Below are 26868 nucleotides of genomic sequence, written 5' to 3'. Positions count from 1 at the left end.
AGTTGCTGTGCTAATGTACCTGCTAGCGTAATTTTCTTGTTCCGCCGTGATACGTAATCCAATATTGTTCAGCATGACTTTTCTCCCAGGTCCTTTGCGCCCCACCTGTCATGAATCTGCACCCCACCAGTGGGGCATGCCCCACAGTTTGAGAAACACTGAGTTAAACTAAAAGAGATCTTTGGAGTCTACGGTTTGGTTTCTCTGCAAGTGCATTTTTTTCATTCCTTTTTCACTAGCTCTTTCTAGCTTTTTTCACTTCTCTTCATTGGCTCTCTGTTGAATCCAGAATCAAATTTAAAATCCTTCTCACATGCAAGGTCTTGAATAATCAGGCCCCATCTTTTCGTAAAGACCTCATAGTACTGCATCACCCCAATAGAGCACTTCGCTCTCAGACTGCTGGCTTACTTGTGGTTCCTAGGGTATTTAAAAGTAGAATGGGAGGCAGAGCCTTCAGCTTTCAGGGCCCTCTTCTGTGGAATCAGCTCCCAGTTTGGATTCAGGAGACAGACTGGTTCTGCTGGAGGTTTCTTCCTGTTAAAAGTGAGTTTTTCCTTCCCACTGTCACCAAGTGTTTGCTGACAGAGGGTCGTCTGATTGTTGGGATTTTCTCTCTATTATTGTAGGGTCTTTACCTTACAATATAAAGTGCCTTGTTGTAATTTGGAGCTATATAAATAAAATCGAATTGAATTGAAAAAATATTTTCTAAATTTGTACCTTGTATACTCAAACTCTAACCTGAGTAAAGTAGTTCAGTGAAGATTTGTAAATTCAGTAAATTGTCACTGCACAACATGTTCCAGACTATCCATCACACAATGAGCTCAGTAACAAACTTTATAAGCAATCAGCTAATGCTGACAAATGTTTTTTTTTCTTTTGAAAAATAAAAAGAACATGTTACTGCACTACAGTACTTCTTGCGTGACTTAGGCTTGTCTTGACTGTTTGAGAATGCTTTATTTCCAGGTAGGCCTGTATGCAAATACTGATGCTTATGTAACTGTGAGGTGGCTGCAAATTCCATCCTGTGTGTATATATATATATATATATATATATATATGACAAGAAAGTGAACCTAATTTCCTAAAGTCTATCACATGGAATTATATAACAACCCTCTATGCCCAAACAAAGTCCCTATACAAACAGACGTTTAAAATCCCTCAGAATTTCCCAGAAGCATGGAGGCTGACAGTGCCATCACTCATATTGCTGAATACAAAGACAAGCCATGACAGCTGAGTGTTTTAAATGGAGGGCAGTTTTTATAGAGCTCCCTCTCCCTCAGCTGAAAGATTTATTAGAATCCCATTTTCCTCCTCAGGGGCTCTCATGTTTCCCAGCCAGTGCCACAGCCTCAGCGCAGGAGTCCTGCTACTGTAGACCTCAGCAACACAAACAACCTCAAAGTCAAGGGGTGTAACGTGTGTCTGTGTGCCTGCCATGGCATTTTTGCTGTTGTTGTTGCAGGGTGAGAACAGGGAAGGTGGATTCACATCAGCCAGGTTTTGAAAAATATTAAACTGCTTTTGAGTGAAGAGGCTATTGAATACACAGTATCAGTGATCAGAAAGTCTTTGCATGTAGCCTTTTCATTTTGATAATGTGGTAGCAGCCATATTAACAGGAATTTATCGCAAATAATATAAATTAAGCAATTTCATATAGTAACGAGAATAATCAGAAATAAGTGTGGTATTGGTTTGTTTGTCTTTTTGCCTATTAGATGCTTGTCCACTGATTAATCACAGCAGTTGTGGTCTGAGTAACACCTTGCTTATTCTGCCAGACTTGGCGCTGATACCTTCTTGAAAAAAAGACCTCACTGAGTCACCTCTGAGTAATGTTGTTTCAGTAATTGTAAAAGAGAGTTTGTGTAAGGGTACACTTATCTGTCTCACCTCTTTGTTGACTGCTCATGCAGCATGGAATCTGTCTCAGGTAGTTTTGCAGAAGCAGACGTTTGACAGATGCTCTGGGTGAAAGAGGGTTTGACTGAAACAGATAAGAGTCGAGGTCCTCTGGTGTGGTCTACCGCGGAGGCCGGAGGTCTTACTTTTTCCAAGAATCGAAGGATAACGTCACATGACCTGTGCAGTATTTCATGCGTTCAAAAGATAATGTGTGTCTTAAAAAGAGAGTAGAATGACTGACCTCAAGACAAATTCTGCTTTACATAACACTGTCCAAAATGTAACGATCGAGCAGACATCATGGCAAAGTTTATATCAGCACAGGAAATGTTCCATGACATTTAAAAAAAAGGGATCTTTAACACAAAAACCTTTTTGGTCTTGCTGCTGTATGTGTGAAGATCCTGTTTCCCTTTTTCCAGATCTGGGAGAGGCCAAAAGGAATGTCGGCTATTCTTAAGGACAGATGCCTAATAAAGGCATCGGACTGCAGATAGCTACAAAGGACAAATAAATATTTGCATCCCTGGTCAGCACTTGGATCACTTTAACATCTACTGTTATGACTTCTCAGACAAATACTGCTCTTTTTCGTCTGCTCTGCAAAAACATCTGACAGATGTGATGATGTCCTTAAGTGAGAAGTATATGAGCGAGAATACCTTTTGAAATGGATGGATTTGTAAAAAAAGAATGTGAACAGCGCTGTTATTTGTGAAAGAAACAATTTGGGAGCTATTGGAAATGGAAAATGTCACCTTAAAAATCATCACTTTGACGTCTCGAAATTAGACAGAGCGGTGTTGCTAACTTTCCATCATAATATTGTTTTAGAGATTGTGGTCCAGAGTGAGTGATATTTTTATGCAACTGTAGAAATATAGGGATGGGATTTTTATGTGGCTGTAGTTGTTTAGTTTTCCGAAGTGGAAATTAGTGGAGTTTTGGACATTCCTGTTTGGATGATGGTAAATGATAGTTTGACAAGCTCCGGCTTCAGTGCCACTAAGGATAGCAATCACAAAATGATGAAGTACAAACAGTTCTGGAAATTTTATATTGTGCTGACAGAAAATATGGACAGACCGTTAACTTCAACATCAGAGTACTTCTCTGTTGAAAGGATGTGATTGGAGATGTTTTGCAGTTTTTTTGGTCATTGCCAAAAAAACTAATTTAAACAAACAAGTAATTGCAAACCAACACTGTTCATGAAAAATATTAGCTCATTTTGAATTTCACTGGAGCAAGACAAAACACAAAAAGCTGGGATAGGGTCAACAAAGGGCGTGTACATAAGAAAGTGTTACTAAAAAGAAACAGCTCGAGGAATATTTTGCAACTAAACATAGCGCAAAAAGAAAGGAAATTTGTGTTTGGTCAATTATTTCTGTATTATAACAATGCTTCTTGGCAATAAATCTCATACTATTGGAAAGCCTGTTTATTTCCCCTTAAATGGTACCACATTTGTAAATAAAATGCATTTAGAATAGAATAGAATGCCTTTATTGTCATTATACAGGATGTACAATGAGATTGGAGATTTGTAGGTTGAACAGCAGAGTTGAGTATGTGGGTTGCACCCATGAAAAGCTTGCCAAATATTCTCTGCCAATTCCAAACAGCTTATCCTACTCTTGCTTTAAGCTTCTAGTACCTCTATCATTGGAGGAAATCTCAATGCAAAGAGTTATTGAGATGAGATTCTGCAGCAAGTGGCAATCCCATATCTCCACAGTCTGTGACCACCTTCGGCTAACCTATCAAATACTCCATGTGGTCTGCCCAACTAATTGTGGGGATGTCGACCAGATAGTCCTTGCTTCTGGACCTGGACGAACCCAGGGCCCCAGATTCAGACAGGAGAGGGTCATGCCGTGTGACAGTCATCCTTCCCAGCACTTCTTTCACAAACATCACCCGATTCCACATGGCCGAGCACCAGAGCTGGCAACAAAACACACAGACTTTGGGCTCAGTCAACACTCTCCTAACTTGGACAATTCCCAGGCACATGGTGCATACCTCGTGCTGATCCTTGTCATGCAAAGAGAAACCACACCCTTGAGGACAGAAGATTTCTGCTTTGCTTGCTTTGGTTTGGTACTCATCCTAAAGCTCAAAGCAAAAACACTGTACCAGAAGACTCAAAATTAGTGATGTGCGGGCAGCCCGCAAACTAACTGAGTGACGGGGGCTAACACCAACAGGGACAGTTATGCTAACTGCAAGCCTGACAGACAACTGCACTAACTAGCAGTAGCTAGCTAGCCCACCTCAGCAGAGGTGTTCTTAGTGAAGTAAAGTGCATAAGAACAGGAGGGATGACTATAATGATGGGGTATATATCTGTGGGTGGGGCACATATGTCATCACAGGTCATCTGTCTTAAAGGCGTAAATAGACATGTCTTCAGCCAGGAAATGCGGGGGCGTGATATCCCATACTATATGTGTTATACTAAGTGAATCAACTGAAAGGGAACTGTTCAAAAGCCTGCATCTCTGATTGTACAGTATGGGGTGCTTTAGTGCCTATGGAACTGGCAGCTTGTTCGTTTGTAAAGGCACCATCAATTCTGAAAGGTAAATATAATTTTTAGAGCAACATATGCTCCCATCCAGATGATGTCTTTTTCAGGGAAGGCCTTGCATATTTCAGCAAGACAATGCTAAACCACATACATATGTATTACAACAGTATGGCCTCATAGTAGAAGAGTGATGAACTGACCTGCCTGCAGTCCAGTCCTTTCACCAATTTGGCGCAAACTATGGCAATACACGAGTTTATGAGCTCTGCAAGGCACTATATTCTGTTTTTATTTACATTTACAAACAGTATAAATCACTAAACTCTGTCTTATTTACATTTGATACTGTCAACTTTTTTTCTGAAATGGGGTTGTAAATAATGCTGCTTGGCATTAACAATGGGAAGTGACTAAGTTTGGTCCACACTTCCATAACCCATAACCAAAACATTTACTAAATTATAGGTTCATACACGATTTCAGTTCATGTCCCTGATCTGCCATCCAGGCTCTTGTCATCTTAATAAGTTGCCATGATATTTTTTTATTTAATTTGCATCTTTTACTTGTCTTTTTCCACTGTTCCACTGATGTACCATTACAGTCATAACAAACAATCTTTAATGACAAGAAGAACATAGAGTCCCACAAAAGACTGGTTTGGCTCTAATCTAATTATAATGACGTCATTCTTTGATTACATGAATTGACAAAAATCCACAGAAGAACTGGAAAGCTTTCTATGATGCTTGGAACAACCTGACTGCCAAATATTTTGAAAAACTATGCAATGCTACCTACGAGAGCTTGTGCTGGTTTAAAGGCAATGGCGGTCAGTACACTTTGATGATTTCTGTACACTGCAGGACCCTAGAAGGAGCGAGGAAACTGTGATACTGTGCATCCTTCTACATTTACAAGACATTTAGTGGGCCAAAAACAAGTAGTTTCCAAGCTGGAAATTCCCTCCCTTATGGGAGGACTCAAGCTGGAATTCAAATTGCAAACTGCTGACACAGCAGCTGTTTTAGAGTTCTTCTGTTTGTCTCTCAAAACCCTTTTACATCTATTGTCTATCTTATTTTTTTAAAATTAAACTAAAGTTTATGTTGCATTTAGAGTTGTATGTCCCTGTATCACTAACATTACGTTAAATTAATTGATTTATGCTAAAGTACTGTACGAGTATCTGTGACAGATCAAGCTTCTTAAGTGAAAGTTACACTTGGTGACTCCTCACCATCTGCAGTAACCAGTGGAAGATGTTTTTTTTTTTGGCCTGAAGGCTCAATGAGGACATTGGCTTGTTTGATTACAGAGAATTTGACCTGTGAGTTGTCAGCTGTCAACTTAAAACTACCCATGTTTCTCCAGTAGACACATTTATTTGCAGACAAACAAGCATTGTGCTCCTCATCTGTGAAACAGTTTAACATTTGAGTGAGCTGGGAGCAGATAAAGACTTTATTGACTTTACCACTTGCTGTAAATCAGAACTCGGGTCTCTGGACTCAGACTTGTATGATTTAGTTTGACCACCAGCTATTCATCCAATATGCAGAACTGTGCAACAATTAATCTTGTCTTTAACAACCAAGCGCAACAAACTTGTGAAAAGTCAAGAAAAGCATGAAAGATTGCTTCAGGAAAGACAAATAAACAGCTAAAGTACAACTGGCTGAAGTTCCTCTGCAGCAGTCCAGGAACGGGTCTTTCCAGTCTGGCCATCTTCCTGCAGGGCAGCTTGACACAGTTCTAAAGTCCAGATGAGAACCAGGGTCAGACAAGTTCACTCTATCAACATGAGTTGATGGCAAAAGACTATTTTGGATTCATGAAGGGAGGAAATATTTGCTTTACAGCAAGTTGAGATCAGATAAACACAGACTAAAACATGCATGAATGTACACAGCCAGCTAGGGAGGAAAGATGCAAAAATGTCACTAAGTTTTAGCCTTTGGCATGTGCTAACTAACTAAGCTGCAATTGCAATTAATGGGTAGAGGTGTTAAAAATTGCATTTGTCTTTGTGGTTTTCACTTCATCCAAAACACTGTGCAATTAATCCTCAGGGGACCTCCTCTGGGGTCCTGCCAGAATCAACTGAAACACAGATCTGACACACCGGAACAACCGCTGGCTACAAGAGAGAGAGCAACCATCTGAGAAACAGTGGATCTTCAGTGTTGTGATGTTGTGCAGCTAATTTGGCTAATATTACCATTCACTTTGATTGTATGCCAACATGTCAGTTTTTTTGTAAACTATAATTCTGATAAACAGTCAGCAATCCTAGAGACATCAGAATTGATGTGAAATCAATGAACAAAGGTCTGGGTGTGGGTTACTGTTAGCGATACCTTGACTCAACTTTGACTTTTTTGGTAGCATTCCTTGATGGTAGATGTGAAAAACTAGGATGGGATTTGCAGAACATGTTCCCTGCCCTTTTTCCCCATTTTAAATGGGGGGGAAAAGGGCAGGGGAAAAAAGTGGGAAAAGTGATTTGGATCTTCACCAAAATGTATTACATTCTATTTTTGCCCCTCTCCCAGACCTCCACTAAGTTTAATGGAATTTGGGTTTTTTCCTTTTATATTTTGTGTATTCTTTCTGGCAGCCAGACAACTGGAACTATAAAAATAGCTGAAATAATTGAGGTTGAAGCCTTTAAGGAGTAAATTAAGGAATAAATAGTCAGGATGCAAGTATTTCCTGAAACAGTAATGCAGTTCCAGACATTGTTGTGTAACTTAATAAGACAAGAAAAAAAAAAAACCTTTAGTCTTCCTGTATAATAATAAATCAACATATACCAAAGGCTTTAAGGTTGTGTTAATTGAACCGTTACTTAAAACGTCATCACTTGACCCAGCTGTCTTAGCTAATTATAGGCCAATCTCCAACCTTCCTTTTATCTCAAAAATTCTTGGAAGAGTAGTTGTAAAACAGCTAACTGATCATCTCCAGAGAAATGGTTTACTTGAAGAGTTTCAGTCAGGATTCAGTATTTATCACTTTTGATACTGTTGATCATAACATTTTATTACAGAGATTAGAGCATGCTATAGGTATTATGCAGATGATACCCAGCTCTATCAATCCATGAGGCCAGATGACACACATCAATTAATTAAACTGCTTCAATGACATAAAGGCCTGAATGACCTCTAATTTCCTGCTTCTAAATTCAGATAAAACTGAAATTCTTGTACTCGGCCCCACAAATCTTAGAAACATGGTGGCTAACCAGATGGTGGCATTACTTTGGCCTCCAATAACACAGTGAGGAATCTTGGAATCATTTTTGACCAGGATATGTCCTTCAATGCACATATTAAACAAATATGTAAGACTGCTTTCTTGCATTTGTGCAATAGCTCTAAGATTAGAAACATCCTGTCTCAGAGTGATGCTGAAAAGCTAATTGATGCATTTATTACTTGTACGCTGGACTATTGTAATTCATTATTATCAGGCTGTCCTAAAAGCACTTATGCTGTTAAATAAGAAGTTTACAGCAAATTACAGCATTTGTTTAAATGCATGATGTCATTTGATCAGATATCTGACTCAATATAGCATTATATGCAGTATTAACTGTTTATTTTCCACTGTTAAAACAATGACACAGCAGTGCAGGCATTTAATGCCATTTACATTTATAGCTGCAGTGGACTGACTGGGAAAAGCCTACTAGGCTATGGGCTTGAAACAGCTGGATGTGTGTGTATATATATATATATATATATATATATATATATATATATATATATATATATATATATATATATATATATATATATATATATAAAGCAGATGTGACCTGGAATGTCCACCACATGGAAAAGCTGATTGTGTCTATACCTCTACAGTAATAGGGGACCTAACAGCCAAAGGTTCACTCAAGTGAGCTTAAAAAAAGGCTTCTGGAAAGTTGCGGTAGTACTTTGAACCTCCCGTGTCCAGCTCCTTTCTGCATTTTTGACCTTGTCCTCCAAGCAAGAAACTGTGGCAGGCTATTTTTTTTTTCTGATCTTCATGTTGCAAACCAAAATCACAACAGCAGAAATTACAGTCACGTTTTTCTGCATTGCTGTGTTGGGATTATTGCCCACAAACACATTTCCATGTGGTGTCTGTCTGCACTGCAAATTATCTACAGCTAAAAGAATGTCAGCGGTGCTGTAAGCCTTTTTCGTACCTTGTTTCCTTCTTTATTTTGATGATTTACTGAAAGGCTGAGTTTATGACACAGTTCTTGCGTGGTGAGGAAAATTCTTGAAAACATGGAGACAGAAAGGTTAATAAACAGAAGCATAACTAGAGGTATTCCCTTTAAATGATTGGAAACATGGCTGTACTTTTTGTGAACTTGTGAACTGCAGACTTGATATAACCTTAATACATGTGGAGGGTAACCCTTGGCTCCACTTCTTCCAAGGGTAAATGCTGAGCAGATTGTGCTCGTGTGAATTCAGCTTCAGTGTGATTCAGGTCTTTCAGCGCTGCAGCCAGATGCCAGGTTCCCCCATCTAGTGGTGTGAGCAGTAAGCACCGTTGCAGGTATTTTACACTATAAGCACTTTACCAGCCTCTCAAAATGCCAATTTCATGAGGCAGAGCAACAGAACATTTTACCTTAGGCTCAGTAGCTAAACAGAGGGGTATTTTGTGTGATTTGAACATGCAGTCATGGAAAACATTGAGCATATCTCTGCTCAAACCTCTCTGTAGACATTAGAAAACCAATTTCCTTCTGCTAGATGACTTAGTGCGCTGATAGCTTCACTGCCTTTGTGTTGATTTTGCTCTTGAGACACTGCAAAAGATATATCCATACCACAGCGGCTGGGTATCAGACTGTTAATGATTTTGACTTGCATTTGCACTCACCATAATGTTAATATTTCCAACACAACTTCCTCGGCGAGCCAGGAGAACTCAGTGAGTGCGACCACTACCTCACTCTCAAATACCCCTGATCTATTATGACGATTAACATCTGTGACAATACCATCTTTGATGACAGTGCAAAGTGATCTGCAGGCTGCGCAGGGAATAGTAAAGCTGTAATCTGACAGCCTGAGAGGTTTATGGAATTAGATCATGTCTTTCAAAGCATCCAGCAACATAACTGTGGTGAGTCTGAAGGGCTCATTAATAAACATTTGAAGCTTTTTCAATGGATAAGTTGTCTCCGACACGTCATGTCTGAGGTTCACAGATTACTGCACAGTGGCTGTTTGTGAGTTTGCTTGAAGTCACCATTCAGCCTAAGTCAAACCAATGCTGGCAGGCTGGTAGGCAATACTTCGCTTTGTGGTTCCTGTAAAAGCACTTGATAAAAGACATTACATAGATTAAATCAAAGGACACTATTGCACTCCGTAATTGCCATTATGTCTCATTAGTTAAAAGGAAAACACATTTTAACATATGCATAGATTCAGATCTCAAGAGCTGGCTACTTATCAGCTATTCTTTGACTTATGACAAAATCAATATATGCTTTGATGATCAGCCCACACACAGAGGATGACATGTTGCCTTTTGCCTGGATCTAGTTTTTCTAGCTTAAACAGTTTCGGTTAAAACCTATTCTCTAAATGTCTGGGAACCTAGGAGAACAGCTGGGGGGGGACACGCAGGCAAGCTGTCGATAGGCCGGGACTCAAACCCATGTCTCCCGCACCACAAGGCGGCATATACATGTGGCCGCCTGCTCCACCACTGAGCTACCCAGGCACCTGTTATGGGTCTTCTTTGTCATATATTTCTTTTCACGTTTTCAGTTGGTGAAAGGTCTGGACTGCAGGCAGGCCAGTTCAGCACCCAGACTCTTCTATGATGAAGCCATGCTGTTGTAATAGATGCAGTATGTGGTTTAACATTGTCTTGCTGAAATATGCAAGGCCTTCCATGAAAAAGATGTCATCTGGTTGGGAGCATATGTTACTCTAAAACTTGTATTGACCTTTCAGCATCGATGTTGCCTTTCCAGATGCCCAAGCATCTTAAATGCAGATTTTTGAACTCAGCATTGAAAACAAGCCATATGGGCCCTCTCTTCTTTAATCCAGGGGACACCTCATCCTTCCAAAAAGAATTTTAAATTTTGACACAGTTTTCCACTTTGCGTCATTCCATTTTAAAAGAACTTTGGTCCTGAGACGAGATGTTCGCTTATTTTCAGGCGTGTTCCTCGCACAGAGAGATTTCTTCAGATTTTCAGATTTGTTTTGTGATATTATGTACTTTAGATGCTGAGATATTCAAAGTTGCCACAATTTTAAATCAAGGACCATGATTCTCAAATTGTTCCACAATTTATAGATGCAATTTTTTTGCAGATTTGTGACACTCAGCCTCTTTAAGATGTTCTTTTTATACCCAAGCATTGCACTGGCCTGTAGCCAATCAAATTAGTTGAAAATTGTTCCTGTTGCTGTTTCCTTTTAATGCTGCATTTTTTTTGTTGTTGTGTTGCTGCCATGAAACTCAAAATGAGATCATATTTTTCTTTAAAAAATGTGCATTTTCTCAGTTTAAACATTTGATATGTTTTCTCTGATAATGCAAAGGGGGTCTCTCAGAATCACCACTTAATTCCAGAAATTCTCAGAAGCTGGCAAAGACCAAAATGAAGGGTCAAGAGAGTAGCTGACTTTTTTACTGATCAGAGTGACCGATACATAGTCTCAAATCACTGCTTTTATTATTTAAAATCTGTTAGTGTCTAAAAGGGGTTTAATTAGCTTACATAATAGATGTATAATGTCATGAGTTATGCACCAATTTGGCCAAAATTTGTGGCATGCTTTAAAATAAATGAAATAATCTCAACCAGTTAAAAACAAAACCTCACCTGGCTTTTGTGCTCAGCTGGCATATTACTATTGCCAATAACCCCCCCCCCCCCCCCCCCCCCCCCAAAAAAAAAAAAAAAAAGAAATCCCATTATTTAAGACACTGTAGTCCTGAGGGTTTATACTGAATTTTGAGCTTGTGCACGAACAGGCCTGTGGTTTGTCTTTTTCCTCCCAGAGGATGACTGCATTCATTATATTAATAAGTGGAAGCGGGCACAGCCATAAACACATCAGAATTTGATAAAATGTTCCACTCATCAACATCGAAATTATTCACTGTCTGTTAAAGCCCCATTGTAAACAGACACAACAAGAGAAATACTGAATAAGACAACCGCAGAAGCTAAATTATCCTCCTTAATAAGGAGATTTTCCATGGCTTCTCTCCATGAAATTGTACCCTGTACCATGTAAATTCCCTTGGAGCATGTCTGCTCTTCGCATGAGAAAACATACAGCATGGATTCTAAAATGGATGCAATTAAATGTCTGGAGCAACATGTTACATAAGAAAAAACATGGGTGTTTTAGATGTCCGTCCGTCCATCCATCCATCCGTCCATCCATCCATTTTCCCTTAACTGTTTATCCAACACAGATTCACAGGGAGCTCAAAACTCTCTCATCATAGAACGCCAGGGTACAGCTCAAACCAGCACAGAGAGACAACCACACACTAGCACTATCTCAGAAAATACAAATGTTTATTTTTAAATCATTTGTAGTTAAATCTACTAAGGGATGCCATGATTCTTTGCAAATTCAAACTTGATATACTATCTTAAATTATTTTAAGCTCACGCTTTCCCACAGTATGTAAATTTCTTTCAGTTTGATTGTTATGAAAGAGTATTCTTGAGTTTGTATTGCATTTGTAGAATTCAGATATATATTATATGCACACACTGGCCACTTTATTAGGCACACCTTACTAGTACTGGGTTGGGCCCTCTTTTGCCTTCACAACTGCCTTAATTCTTTGTGGCACAGATTCAACAAGGTGTTGGAAACATTCCTCGGAGATTTTGGTCCGTGTTGACACGATGGTCTCACACAGTCGCTGCAGGTTTGCTGGCTGCACATCCATGATGGCAATCTCTCGTTCCACCACATCCTAAAGGTGCTGTATTGGATTGAGATGTGGTGAATGGGGCGGTCGCTTGAGTACAGTGAACTTATTGCAGTTTGAGGTAATCTGAGCTTCGAGACATGAGATGTTATTCTGCTGGAAGCAGCCATCAGAAGATGGATAGGCTGTGGCATTTATGATGTTTATTAGTACTAAGGGGCCCAAAGTATGTCAAGAAAATATCCCCCACACCATTACACAATCAGCAGCAGCCTGATACAAGCAATATGGCTTCAGACTTTCATTTTTTCCATGAAAAACATGTGTAGACAAATTTTCAGAATTCGTTTACATTAAATTCTGATGCTACAATCTGAAGGTTGCAATAGAACTCAAGACTCATCAAACCAGGCAATAATCTTTACTTCTGAAAGAAGTAAAGATTATTAGGCCTGGTGAGCCTGTGCCAACTACAGCCTCAGTTTCATTTTTTCACAAACAGGAGTGGCACCCAGCATGGTTTTCTGCTGCTGTAGCCCCTCTGCTTTAAGGTTTGATAGCAGTGCTCTTCTGCATATTTTGGTTGGAATGAGCGATTATTTGAGTTAGTGGCCATTCTAATCTTACAAGGCATTTTCACCCAGAAAACTGCCACTCACTGGATATTTTCTCTGTTTTGGAACATTCTCTATAAACCCTACAGATAGTTGTGCGGGAAACTCCCACAGACTAGCCAGACTGGCACCAACAAACATGCAATACTCAAAATTCACTTAAATCACCTTTCTTCCCCATTCTGATGCTTGATTTGAACTTCAGCAGGTTGTCTTAACTATGTCTACATGTCTGGATGGACTGAGTTGCTGCCATGTTGTTGCCTGATTAGATATTTGCGTTAACAAGTAAGCGAACAGGCATTCATAACGAAGTGGCCAGTGAGTGTTTATTATATATTCCCAGAAATTCTAATGTTTGTGTTTTTCTTGAGGCTTACATTAGCCAAACACACATCAGGCATTTTAAATACCATATTAATTTATTATTAAAGTGCAGCTGCAATATAATATTTCACTATTTTTGCCACAGAAGATGTTTTTTGACCCTCAAAATGTCACAGTTTAAAATGGCACTCTTTAAAGACATGAGATCAGTACGATGAAAAGCAGACCTGTAAGGTGACTAATATCCTTCTATTGCCTTGTGACACAATCATAACAGAGTCTGTCTGCAAAAAGGAATATATTTTATTCAAATATTCACATTAATCACAGGGGAGTGAACAAAATGAACACATTTGGTCACCATTCTGAAGGTAATGTTGCAATAACATCCCTGAGTTTGCTCTCATGTGACACTTAACATGAGTAAAGAAATAAACAAAAACGTTCTGTTCAATTCAGAATTTGCTGCCTGCCATGGGGATTTTTTTTTTTTTTTTTTTTAGAATAAAATAAAAGTGTTGTATTACAGAAATAAAAATGTCTTGGGGCACATGTTACTCAATACTCCACGTGAATTATTGACCTTTTTAAGCCAAAACAAAGTCTTGGAATAACAGTTCTTTCAGTAGCAGAAGACATGATCCACAAAGGCCCTAAAACTGAATTTTGATACCAATCACTGGCATCAGGTCTCTTCAATAGGGTTTCCAGATTGTTTAAAACCTCAAAAATTATTAGGTCATTACCTCATTTACATATTATTCAGTATTAGTCTGAGGAAAGACAAATGCTTTCAGCTGTAGAGATGAATATTGCTACCCAAAGGGGTACATGACAAATACGAAGTTGATCTGCATCACAGAATATGATAACTATGATATTAACAACAAAGTACATATGCTATGGACAGCAGGGATTACCCACTTCTTTGAATCGTTCTGACTGAAATATCTCAACATCTATTGGTTAGACTGGGGACCTTTCTAGGCTGTAGCCTGCCTCACACCAAATGATTAAAGTGAGCCTGACTGCTAGAAGCAGTCATTTGGTGAGTGATGAAGATAATGGACGGACGGATGGACAGATGGACATTCATGGGTCACAGACAATGAATCCAAATGACTTTGTTGATCCTCTTTTCATGCAGTGTCATTAAGAAGTTGTATTCTGTCCTCGCACAAGCGTTCTGGACCATGCTAGACAGATAGCTGACAAAAAAGACTTCAGGCGTTGATAACGTTTTCATCTTTTATGTAAAACTGAAAAAATAAATATAAAAAAGATATGCATCAACATTTTGCACACTTTACATGCATATTTTGCCTTTTAAATAAACACACGAATTAAAGAAAGAATGTGTGAACCTTGTCGACCCATTTCTGCTCACACAATCGGCTACAGACGTCTGTTAGCAATCAAAGTATCTCTTATTAGCATTAGCTTGCATGTATAGCTGTTAAGGCAGCTAGAAACACATTTAGCTAATTTATGGCTAACACAGAAACATTATGAACGGCAACATAACAGCTCGGTTATTTCTCATCAAAACAATGTTCAGATACAATAACATTTAGTTAACTTACGGACAAAGATACTCCAAGGCTTAAAAACGCTGAAAACACTGTCTCTCTGCCATGCTGTGAGAGTCCATGCTCGACTGACTGACTTTCTGACACAAAAACGAAACCTAACTCAAATCCAGCCACAAGGGGGTAGTAAATCAACAGAATACAGGCTTTTCTATATAAACATTTCTCAGTATCACAATACACTCCCCGTCTGGTATATTAATAAATATACCACTCTTTTTTTTTTTTAAACATTAGTTTCAGCTTCAGACAAAAGTACTATTACATCAGTAACAGGCCTAAGATATGTTTTAATGGTACCTTGTTTTACGATTTTAACCTCAACTTTTTTCACTCTGTTGTCCTCACTGGGAATGGCCTTCACTACAATCCCAATTGGCCACTCATTGCGTTTTACTTGACTGTCTTTCAATAGAATAATATCACCCTGTTTGACGTTTCGCTTCTCTGCCTTCCCCTTTTGCCTTGTTTGCAGTGTAGCAAGATACTCTTGCCGCCATCTTTACCAAAAGTGATCCGCTAGACCTTGCACTTGCCGCCACTGGGCTTTGTAAAGGTCCTTGAGTTCAAAGTCTCCAGGAGGTGTTGGGACAGCACCAGCCTTCTGCGTTAAAAGCATTGCAGGAGAGAGAACCTCAGGCGCTTCAGGATCGTTTGAAACAGGAACTAAAGGCCTGGCGTTCATTATGGCCATGACCTCTGCCATAAGGGTGACCAAAACCTCATGTGTGAGGCGGGTGGTTGAGGTTTGCAGCAACAAGCCATCAAGGATGCGTCGAACGAGCCCAATCATCCTCTCCCACACTCCTCCCATGTGAGATGAATGTGGGGCGTTGAATGTCCAGGTGCAGCTTTGGTCCCTTAGATAGGCTTTGATCTCTGGGCCTTGAGTGTCGATTTGCAACTCTTTACAGGCTCCAATGAAGTTTGTTCCTTGGTCTGACCGTAAGTGTTTGACAGGTCCTCTGATCGACAGGAAACGGCGTAAGGCATTTATAAAACTCAAAGTTGACATTGCCTCTATGACCTCTATATGGACGGCCCTGGTGCTCAGACAGGTACACATTACAGCCCACCTTTTACAATCAATGTTATTTGCCCTTGTGCGATGGGACTTGACATTCCATGGCCCAAAAACATCCAGGCCTACATGAGTAAAGGGCGGGTCAACTGCAAGCCTGTCGGAGGGCAAGCTAGCCATTTTCTGCCCTTCTAGGCGACCTCTAAGTCTCCTACATGTGACACATTTGTGGAGTGTGCTGGAAATTAGTCTCTTGCCACCAACAATCCATAGTCCTGCTGAGCGCAGAGCACCTTCAGTGAACTGCCTGCCTTGGTGAGCTACTTGGCTGTGGTAATGTCTAACTAAGAGAACAGCTACATGATGATCACCTGGAATTATCAAGGGGTGTTTCTCCACGTCTGCAAGATCTGCTGCCTGTAAGCGTCCTCCAACCTTTAACAACCCACCATCAATAAAGGGGTCGAGCTTTCCAAGAGGACTGCGTGGGGGGATATCTTTTCCTCTTTTAAGGCTTTCAATCTCTTCTTTGTAAGTCTCAGTTTGAACACACTGGATGATTGCTGTCTTTGCTTGTGAGATTTCTGTAGCATTTACAAGATTGCAACTGTGCCAACCTTTACAGGTGCTTGAAGCTTTAGAGAATGACTTAGCAATGTGAATGAGTGATGTGATTGCTCTTACCAGAGACTTCCAGCTTGAGAAACGCGCAAACCTGTGAGATCCAAGCTCCTTTTCCTCTGTTTTTGTCGCTAAGCAAATCACTTGAGGACGAATTTCAACATCCATTGAGGGCTGCACAAGGTCAAAAGTCTCTTTGCTCTGTTCTGGATCTCTTGGCTCAGTGTCAGATAGTGTGAGAAAATGAGGCCCAGAGAGCCAGGTGGTCTGTTGCAGTTGAGCTGCCAATACAGCTCTAGTCCCATGATCCGCAGGGTTCTGGTCAGTAGTGACATAATGCCACTGGTTTGGTTTGGTAGACCTGTGAATCTGAGCAACTCTGTTAGCCACATACACGTAGAATCTCCGGGTGACATTGTGTATGTAGCCTAGAACTATTCGGCTGTCTGTATAAAAGTTTACTGCATGAAACTCAATGTCACTTTCATCTATGATCACTTGGGCCAACTCCACTGCTAATACAGCTGCACATAATTCCAAGCGTGGGATAGTGTGCGCGGATGAGGGTGCTAGCTTGGATTTGCCCATGATAAATCCAACATAACATTGGCTACCAGTGTCAATGACCCTGAGGTATGCTGCAGCTGCTATTGCTATTGTTGAAGCATCTGAGAAGTTGCATAGTTCCCTTCTCTGAGCATGTGATGATGAAACTGGAACAAATGGTCTGTGGATTTGGAGCTCCTCAAGAGCGGTAAGTGAATCAGTCCACCTTAACCACTCTGCCTCCCGGTCTACCGGTAAAGGTTCATCCCAGTCCTGCTGTCCAACTGTTAACTCTCTGTACAATGCCTTTCCCTGGATCGTAACTGGAGCAGCAAATCCAAGGGGATCATAAAGGCTGTTGACAACAGAGAGTATTCCTCTGCGGGTAAAGGGCTTATTGTCTTTAGCAACGCGAAATGTGAAACAGTCATTTTCCAGGTTCCAGCTAACCCCAAGGCTTCGCTGAAGAGGTAGAGGGTCAACATCCAAATCCAAATCTTTGAGATCTGCTGCTCTTTCTTCTGGGGGAAATGCGTTCATCACATGAGTGACATTCGAGGCTATTTTGTGGAGCCTTATATTTGACTCTGCCATCATGTTTCTTGCTCGTGTTAAGAGTTCAAAGGCTTCACCTTCACTGCGCACAGAGGCCAGTCCATCATCCACATAGAAGTTGCGCAAGACAAACTGTTTTGTGTTGGAGCCATACTCTTCTTCTCCAAGTTCAGCTGCCCGTCTTAGACCATAGATTGCAATAGCCGAGGAAGGACTGTTTCCAAAAACTGGCACCTTCATGCGAAACTCCATGATTTCCTTGCTACGGTCATTATCTTGGAACCACAGAAACCGGAGATAATTTCTGTGGCTTTCTTTGACTCTGAAGCAGTAAAACATCTGCTCAACATCTACGGTGACTGCAACTTGTTCCTGCCTAAAGCGCAATAGAACCCCAAGCAGTGTGTTGTTTAAGTCAGGCCCACTAAGTAGAACGTCATTTAGGGAAATACCCTTGAATGAGGCACTTGAGTCAAACACAACTCATATTTTGCCTGGTTTCTGGGGGTGGTACACTCCAAATGTGGGTAGGTACCAGCATTCTTCCCCTGGTTTGAGTGGTGGTGCCTCTTCTGCCTGGTCATTATCAAAGATTTTCTGCATGAATTCAGTGAATTGCTCTTTCATGTCTTTTCTTTTCTCTAGCGTCCGTAACAGAACAGTGAGACGCTTCAAGGCCTGTTCTCTGTTGTTGGGAAGTAGAGGACGTGGTGTACGGAATGGTAGTGGCGCCACCCAGTGATTGTCATTATCCATGTAAACCTCTCTGTCCATAATTTCAAGAAAGATCTTGTCCTCAATAGACAAGGCTGTTTTGTCATCATCAGGGTTTCTTTGGAAAACATTAAGCCCCAGGTTGTCTGTTACCTTGGGTGGAGCTGTTTGTATGATGTCCGATGCATGATCTATAGATTGCTGGATGGGAGCACTAAACTTCTCTTTTACATGGATTGCACTTGGACATGGCTCAAGAAAGGAACTGCGCCCATTGTTTAGCACATTTGTTTTGTAGACATTGACCTTTGTTCGTTTGTGTGCCCCTCCAAGGCACACCTCGCCTACAATGACCCACCCCAAATCTAACCACTGGGCATATGGTGTGTTGTATGGACCATTGTACTGTTCACGTACTTTGTGCACACTCAGCACATCTCTCCCCAATAAGAGAAGGATGGGCATTTCTGGCTCAATCGGTGGTATTTCACCTGCAACAGGAGCTAGGTGAAGGAAATGTTGCACAATGTCAGGCATAGGAATTTCTGAGCGATCATCTGGCATAGTGTTGCATTCCAAAAGAGGTGGGAGTGCTACATGAGTCTTTCCATCTAACGACGACACAACAAAATTGTGAGCTTTCCTTCCTGTTGCCTCCTTTATTCCTGCACAGGTTCTTAGAGTATAAGTGGAGGACACTGCATTAATGCCAAAGAGATCAAAGAAGGCTGACTTGGCAAGAGATCGGTTGCTTTGGTCATCTAAGACCACATACATTTTTTTGTGCTTTATCAGGACAGTTAATAGGGTACACGTTCACTAAAGAGATTTTTGAACATGACCTGAGTCCATGAGCTGTGTCACAGATTTCTGTACATTTTGAAGTGACTTCCAGAGATGGGCTATTTTCTTGCTCCCCGCCATGCTCTTGCCTTGTCGCTTCAATGTCTGTAACCCAAGGAGCTGGGCCAGGATGTAAAGCAGTAAGGTGCTTGTCGCTATTGCACTCTTTGCACTTCACGGCAACTTTACAGTCTTTGGCCAAGTGCTTAGTGGATGCGCAACAACGAAAACAGATAGAGTTTTCTCTTAGATAAGCTTTTCTCTCATCTAAGTGTCTGACTCTAAACCCCCGACACTTTGCTAAGGGGTGTGGCTTACTGTGAATAGGGCACCGCTCAGCTGGCTGCTCTAATTTCTTTTCCGACACACTATTGTTGACCGCAGGTGCAATTGCAACTTCAGTTCTTCTCACTGACACTGTTTTGTAATTGTTGTGTCTTAATGGTTTCTCTGGCTTTACATGGGTTGCAGTACTGCATGTAGAGAACGCAAAACTTGGATCATTACGGGTTTTTGCTTGACCATATATGAAGCTTACAAAGTAGCTGAAGGGTGGAAAGGGAACATTATGTTCTTCCTTGTACTTAGAGCCCTGTGTAATCCAGCGCTCTTGTAAGCCATAGGGAAGCTTTTCCACAATCGGGTTAACCCCCCTTGCCGTGTCAAGATAGGCTAAACCTGGTAACTTTCCACCTGATTTAGCTGACTGAACCTCCATTAAAATATCTCCCAGTTCTCTAAGACGCTGGTTGTCTTTGTTAGATATTTTTGGAAAAGTCTCTAGTTTTAGCAGAAGTGCATTCTCTATGATCTCAGGAGAGCCATATGTATCATCTAGCCTTTGCCACACCATAGCTACACCTGATGTTGGATTGTGGACATGCACTGACCTGATACGCATGGCTTGTGGAGATGAGTTTGGACCGAGCCACTTTATCAGCAGGTCAAGTTCTTCACGTGCTGTTAAGTTGAGCTCTCCAGTAATGTCTTGGAAAGATGTTTTCCAGGCCCAGTAATTTTCTGGACGGTCATCAAATTTCAGCAGTCCAGAGCTTACCATCTCCCTTCTAACAAGATATTTGGTGATATCCATTGTTTGTGCTAGTTCACATGGGTAATCTCTCACACTGGATGTGTGAGACATTGGGGCAGGAACCCTAAGTGGGTAGCCTCTGTTTTGTGTCCCAGGCATTCCTTCGTCATCGATGTGGAGCTTAGCTAAATGGGAGCTTAGCTAAATGGGAGTCCTGGTCAAGAGTTGGATACCACTGAATCGGATCAGGGCATGCTCGTTGTGCACTCATGGGTATGGCAGGTGACTCCTGTGAGACCGGAGCTTGCTGCTGAGCGTCTGGTGTCACGTAGTGGGCCTGCACATACTCGTTTGTGCGTTGAGTGCGATCCTCAGGATATATCTGGGTCATTTCTTCCAGTGGAGTAGACTCTATTGCTGCTGCAGCTTCATAAACTGCTGCTTCTGCTGAGGCTGCTTTAGCGCTCCTGTTTACTTTTAGGACATACAGATTTGCTTCCAACTCTGCTTTGCGCTGTTCTGCTTCAGCTAACATTTTTCGATTTTCAGCTTCAATGCGGGCCTTTTCTTTCATCATCTCCGCTTCTTGTGCTGCATACCTGGCTTCTACCAGGGCCGCCTCTGCTTTAGCTTTTGCCTTGGTAGCTGCTGCACTGGCTGAGGACCTACTTGATCTCCCAGATGACTTGGACCCTGCAATTTGTGACACGACCTCAAAATCTCCGGTTTGGTCTGCTTGCCTTTGTTGGTCCATGATGTTCTTGTCTTGGCTGCAGTGTGTGGTCGACAGTGGATCTGGTTCTAGCCCGCCGTATAACTGTCCTTTTACTATTCTGTCCTCGCACAAGCGTTCTGGACCATGCTAGACAGATAGCTGACAATAAAGACTTCAGGCGTTGATAACGTTTTCATCTTTTATGTAAAACTGAAAAAATAAATATAAAAAAGCTATGCATCAACATTTTGTACACTTTACATGCATATTTTGCCTTTTAAATAAACACACGAATTAAAGAAAGAATGTGTGAACCTTGTCGACCCATTTCTGCTCACACAATCGGCTACAGACGTCTGTTAGCAATCAAAGTATCTCTTATTAGCATTAGCTTGCATGTATAGCTGTTAAGGCAGCTAGAAACACATTTAGCTAATTTATGGCTAACACAGAAACATTATGAACGGCAACATAACAGCTCGGTTATTCTCATCAAAACAATGTTCAGATACAATAACATTTAGTTAACTTACGGACAAAGATACTCCAAGGCTTAAAAACGCTGAAAACACTGTCTCTCTGCCATGCTGTGAGAGTCCATGCTCGACTGACTGACTTTCTGACACAAAAACGAAACCTAACTCAAATCCAGCCACAAGGGGGTAGTAAATCAACAGAATACAGGCTTTTCTATATAAACATTTCTCAGTATCACAATACAAGTTGCCTGTTTTGTTTCAGAGCAAAATATGAAGACAAATACAGGATTGAGAGATTTTCATGTTGCCTTTGGGACGAGTTGAATGGCGATCAGCTGACAGACTACAAACAAATGTCCTCAGCGGTATGCAGGATCTACACTACATAGCTGGTGTCCATGAGCATAGCTGCAGAGGCTATGCATGACCCAGTGGTAATAACTGTGTACACAGGTAGAATACTGATTGGTTGAAAAGTTTGACTGAACAGGAAAGAGTGGGTTTAGCAGTATGAAAAAGAAAATATAACAAAAAATTTAAAAGCATTTATGAGAAGCACCAAAAATGGTGTCAGTGTCAGTGTATCCACTGTAGTACATGTACCTCATGTGAAAAAGGATTTCACAGGATTCTATGCACTCCTGTGAAAAACTAACTTAACTAACTTAATTCTATATGAATTAAGAGGGTAAGTAGCAGCCAGATGCTGCTAATCAAATGTACTTGATTAATTGGTCATCATCAAGTGTGAGCACCTCTATAAAAGCAGGAGTTTGGGCAGTTTTTAGGTCTGGAGCATTCAGGTGTGCGTTAATGCAGTGCCAAGGAGGAAATATATCAGCAATGATCTCAGACAAGTACAGTGGTTGAAATAATTATTATATACTGCTGAATTTATAAGTTTGCTCACTTCCAAGGAAATGAACTGTCTCTAATTTTTATGGTAGTTTCATTTTAATGAAAAGAGACAGAATATCAACCAAAAACATTACATAAAATGTATAAATTGATTTGCATGTCATTGAGTGAAATAAGTATTTGATCCCCAAGCAAAGCAGGACTTAGTACTCGGAGTTAGAAGCCTTGTTGGCAAGCACACTTTGGATCATACATGGCAGGTCAAGTTAATGCATAATTTGGTTTTATCTGATCACAGCACTTTCTCCCAAGCCTTCTCTGAATTATTTAGATGTTCACTGGCAAACTTAAGACGGGCCTGTTCATGTGCCTCCTTGAGCAGGGGGACCTTGTGGACACTGGATGATTTCAGTCAATTAGGGCATAGTATGTAACCAGTGGTGTTCTTGGTGACTGTGGTCCCAAAAACATTTGGCAAATACCAAAAACATATACCATACCACTGTGATGATTTGGATTTATGTTGCAGCCACAGTCAGTGAGTCAACATGAACTCGTCTGTATACCAAAGTACTCTAGACTCATCTGTCCAACAACTAAAGCTTGACCTGAACTGGGTCATACAACAGGTCAATGATCCTAAGCAGAGCAGCAAATCTACAACAGAATGGTTGTGAAAGAAAATAATCAAGTGCTTTAATGGCTCAGTCAATGTCCAGACAGTCTAGAATTAAGCAAGGACCTTAAGTGAGCTGTGAATACACACATGCTCACAAACCTCAATAAATGGAAACAACATTGTAACGAAGAATGGGCCAGAAGTCTTCCAAAACAATGGAAGAGACTGATAAAGTCAGACAGAAAAGGGCTACTTTAAGTCATTGCTGGTAAAGTTGGTTCTACACGCCACTGAATCATGGGGTGTATTAAAGTTTTCACAGGAGTGCATAGAAAACTTTCTGTTTTGCATGACCGTAATGCTCAAAAATTCCAAATTGGGACAAAAATGTATTGTTCCTGGTTTGTGGTTAGTTCTAGATCGGATCAACAGGACAGACACTCTGCTGTTACGTTTCTAGGTGACCGATGATACTTGAGCTTTTCTGTCAGAGGATTTTTTTTGCCAGTGACTCTGAGTCATGTGAAAGATGACCACAAACTAACAGCCAACTACTACTCTATCTACTCTACCATAATAATAACCAAATTCTGTATCTCTGGTATTAAAAATGACAAAATAGTCAAATTGCAGTTTGCTTCTCACTATATGTCACTATGTGTCCAGTGCATAGTGAACGAATGAAGGGAGTGATTTTGGTCATCTTCTTATTAAAAGGTTCACCTACATATTACTTCAGTCCTCTTTGTTTTATATAAATTCATGAGAGAGAAGGCATACTTTGATACAAACTGTGTAAAATAGTTTGGAAATTGGTTTTATTTGGCCACAAATAATGGCATCTCAGCTTTCTGATTGCACATCCTTCCTGACATTTATTAGCATGCCACACACCAGGAATTAAAAACCACACCATCTTTAAAGTCAAGGCGTATCGCACCAGCAGCATTTACTTTCCCCCAACTGCTCCCTTTATGGAGCAATAATTATAGAATTCTCATTTCCATAAATCCATTGTAAAAACCAGGCTATACTTCCATGTAGAACAAAAGCTTTGTAGTCTGATCTGAAGTGTGACGACTGTGTTGGAATTATTACTAATAATTCATCAGCTTTTGTAATCAAACCTTCTGACTTTCCTTTACTCAAGTATAAGCAGAGTGTCATTTTTTTTTTTTTTTTTACCATTTCATGGGTGGCTGAATGGTATAGTCATCTGGACAAATGGAATAATTATTTGGGTGTCTGTCTACTTCTGCAGCTTGTGCATATAAGCAGGTATGACTAAAATGGTATCTGTGGTAGGAACGCTGTGGCTAACCACAACTATGAGTGGAGAGAAACTTCACATAAACACTGCAGTCTTGGTTTAATCTGCTTTTATATCATTTAAACAAGACAGCTGCAACACTGCATGTATCAGGTCAGGTTTCTCGCTGGATCTGAGTGAACTGCCTGTGCAGATTTACAGGCAGATGCACTGATTCACAAACAATAGTTTTTAACCTAATAGATCACTATCATTTTTCCCCCCGAAGTTACTCATCTTGAGCTGAACTCTATGCTGAGAACAGTTTCTGAGAACATCAGCTACTAGGCAAATTGTCTGGTGGACTACCACCACACTTTAAGGGCCCACCAGAGAAAAACAGTGAATTACGGCACTTCTCACTCATTTATCACAGCCCCGTTTTCACATTTAAGCTACAGAGACCGTTCAGATTGCAGCCAGGATTCTTCTCAAGAAGAACTGCGCTGCCAGCAGGAACAGCCACAGCTGGAGAGGAAAATAAAGCCTCTTTTTTCAACACAAAGTGCGCAGTGCTGACTTGGTGTTACATTTTTTCTACATTTGTTCTTCTACATTTGGCGCCTTGTTCCCTCTTCAGAATGAATGCCAAATGCCATGTCTCAAAAAAAAAACAAACAAAAAACAACAACTTTTGTTCAGCTAAATGGGCAGTTTATGCTATATTTTTGCTCCAGTGCAGCAAATAAAATAACATAGACAAACACTCAAATCATATACAAGTGGCTACATTAAGCAGAGCATTTATTATGTATATTAACCCCCTCCTCAATCAGAACTGCAGTTTTGTTGACATTGCTGATGTTTCTCTCAGGTATGCATGTATGAATGCACTGCGTACCCTTTCACATATTTTAACTTGCAGTGCTGGTGTTGGTTACAGGCATATTTTAACCCAAACCCTGATTTTTCCGTAAACCAAACCAAGTAGGTTAGTTCAAAGAGTTTAAGATAAACTCTTATTCTTTTTCATGTTTATAGTTTGTTTACATTGTTGCAGTAAGAAAAATAAATTTTTTTCAGAGAGCCTTCTTCCTACCTATCCACACAGCTCCCAGTCCTGGACTACAAACAGTTAAGAAATTGCAAGGCACAATTTACATTTTTCACCATCTTTTTTTTGTTTCTGTCAGAATCTCTGGGTTTCTGGTTAGCATGTGTAGAACTTTCTGAGTAGCTTGTGGTAAGCACCAATTATTTTCTTTTCTTTTCTTCTAAGCACTATTCCCCAAAACTTAAGTAAAACTTAGTGCTCATGTGCCCTAAGGGCTGCATAGTTTTCATTTGTTAAAGCAGTCAGCTGTGGTTAGAAACCTCTTTCCACAGCTAATTGCTAAATGATGCAATATGTTCATTAGCCAGTCACTATGTGTGGGTTTTTTCTCTCTTTTGACACTGGACAGATTTTTGCAGAGCTTTATGCTGCAAACAGCTCCCAGGTGCAGGTGGAAAGTGAGTTTGAAAGTGGCCTAAAGTAAAATTGTGCATTTGGTCAGAAGATTGAGTCAATGAGATGAAAGTTCATAAGGTCATGAAAAACCTGGAAAAAATCATAACATTTGAAAACTGGAGATTTCATGCATGGAGGAGTTTTGGAAAATCTATCCAGAAAGTTTTGAAAAATTAATGGAATTTGGCTTCAAGAAAAGTTTACCTGAACAATATCAGGTAAAAGTTGCTCGCAGTTGTGGTCCAGCTAAGATTATAATCTTAATATTGGTTAATTCAGGCAGTTTGGGCAGATCACTCATGCCCCTTTACTTCTGGCTGCTCTCCACTTGGAATAAATGCCGATTCCAACCCAAGCTGCAACATGTCTTCATTTGGACAAGCGTAAGCTGTGGCTTGAGACAGAGCAGGATTCAAGGCATGCAAACTATGGATGTGTTTAGCAAAAAATAAGCAATTTCATACATTAGAGGCAGCAGTGTCTGCCCAGGTTAAAGCACTGGGCTCCTCCTGCATGTAGATCATTTCTCAGCTCCAGCACCATATTGTTTTTCCATTCATTTATTTTCCACTTTGGTAATTTTGACATGGATTGTTGTTCTTTTTCTACCTATAGACAGATGTTTCAGAGAGTGTAAGGTCAAATATGTGACTCAAAGTGAAACCTAATGAAAATTTATCATCCAAAATATCTATGAACCCTCCAAAGAGGGACAATATGATTTTCTTTACATCAACTTTTCTTACTTTTAAGACTTAACAGCCATGCAACATTAATAATCCTTCAAACATTAATGCTGCGGAACACCGTGAACTTCTGTTGATCCCGTACACAGAGGTTTTAGTGAGTGGCTGGACTTGAGGAGACCCAGTTCCAGTAATCAATGAAATAATGACAAACGGCCAGCTGCACTCTCCTTTTCATCAAACATTTGCACTTCCTTTGGAAAACTGCACCGGACTGGCTCGCCCAATAAAAATATGAAACATGTTGTTTCATATTTTTATTACTCATTCTTTACCCTTGTTTCTTGAAGCACACGGCGATGAAACAGTGCACCCTAACTGGGAACAAAAGCTTTGTGTTTTGTTTTGTTTTTTTATATCCCAGTGATATATATCATATCGGCTAGCCAGTGCTGGACAGAATCCTGCACCAAGGAGATCCCGGTAATG

The 26868-nt window shown here is 40.4% G+C and overlaps 1 long non-coding RNA gene across 1 annotated transcript; it reads right to left on the bottom strand.

Moving 5' to 3' along the window:
* Positions 1-14527: 14527 nt before the first annotated feature.
* Positions 14528-15055, bottom strand: LOC115801347 (uncharacterized). Its single transcript, XR_004021746.1, has 3 exons — positions 14925-15055; positions 14706-14746; positions 14528-14600 (listed from the first exon to the last, which is right to left on the bottom strand). It is a non-coding gene; the product is annotated as an uncharacterized LOC115801347 (long non-coding RNA).
* Positions 15056-26868: the final 11813 nt, after the last annotated feature.

Source organism: Archocentrus centrarchus, chromosome 22, assembly GCF_007364275.1.
Source record: "Archocentrus centrarchus isolate MPI-CPG fArcCen1 chromosome 22, fArcCen1, whole genome shotgun sequence".
Taxonomy (NCBI): Eukaryota; Metazoa; Chordata; class Actinopteri; order Cichliformes; family Cichlidae; genus Archocentrus; species Archocentrus centrarchus.
This window is presented reverse-complemented; position numbering and strand designations above follow the sequence as displayed.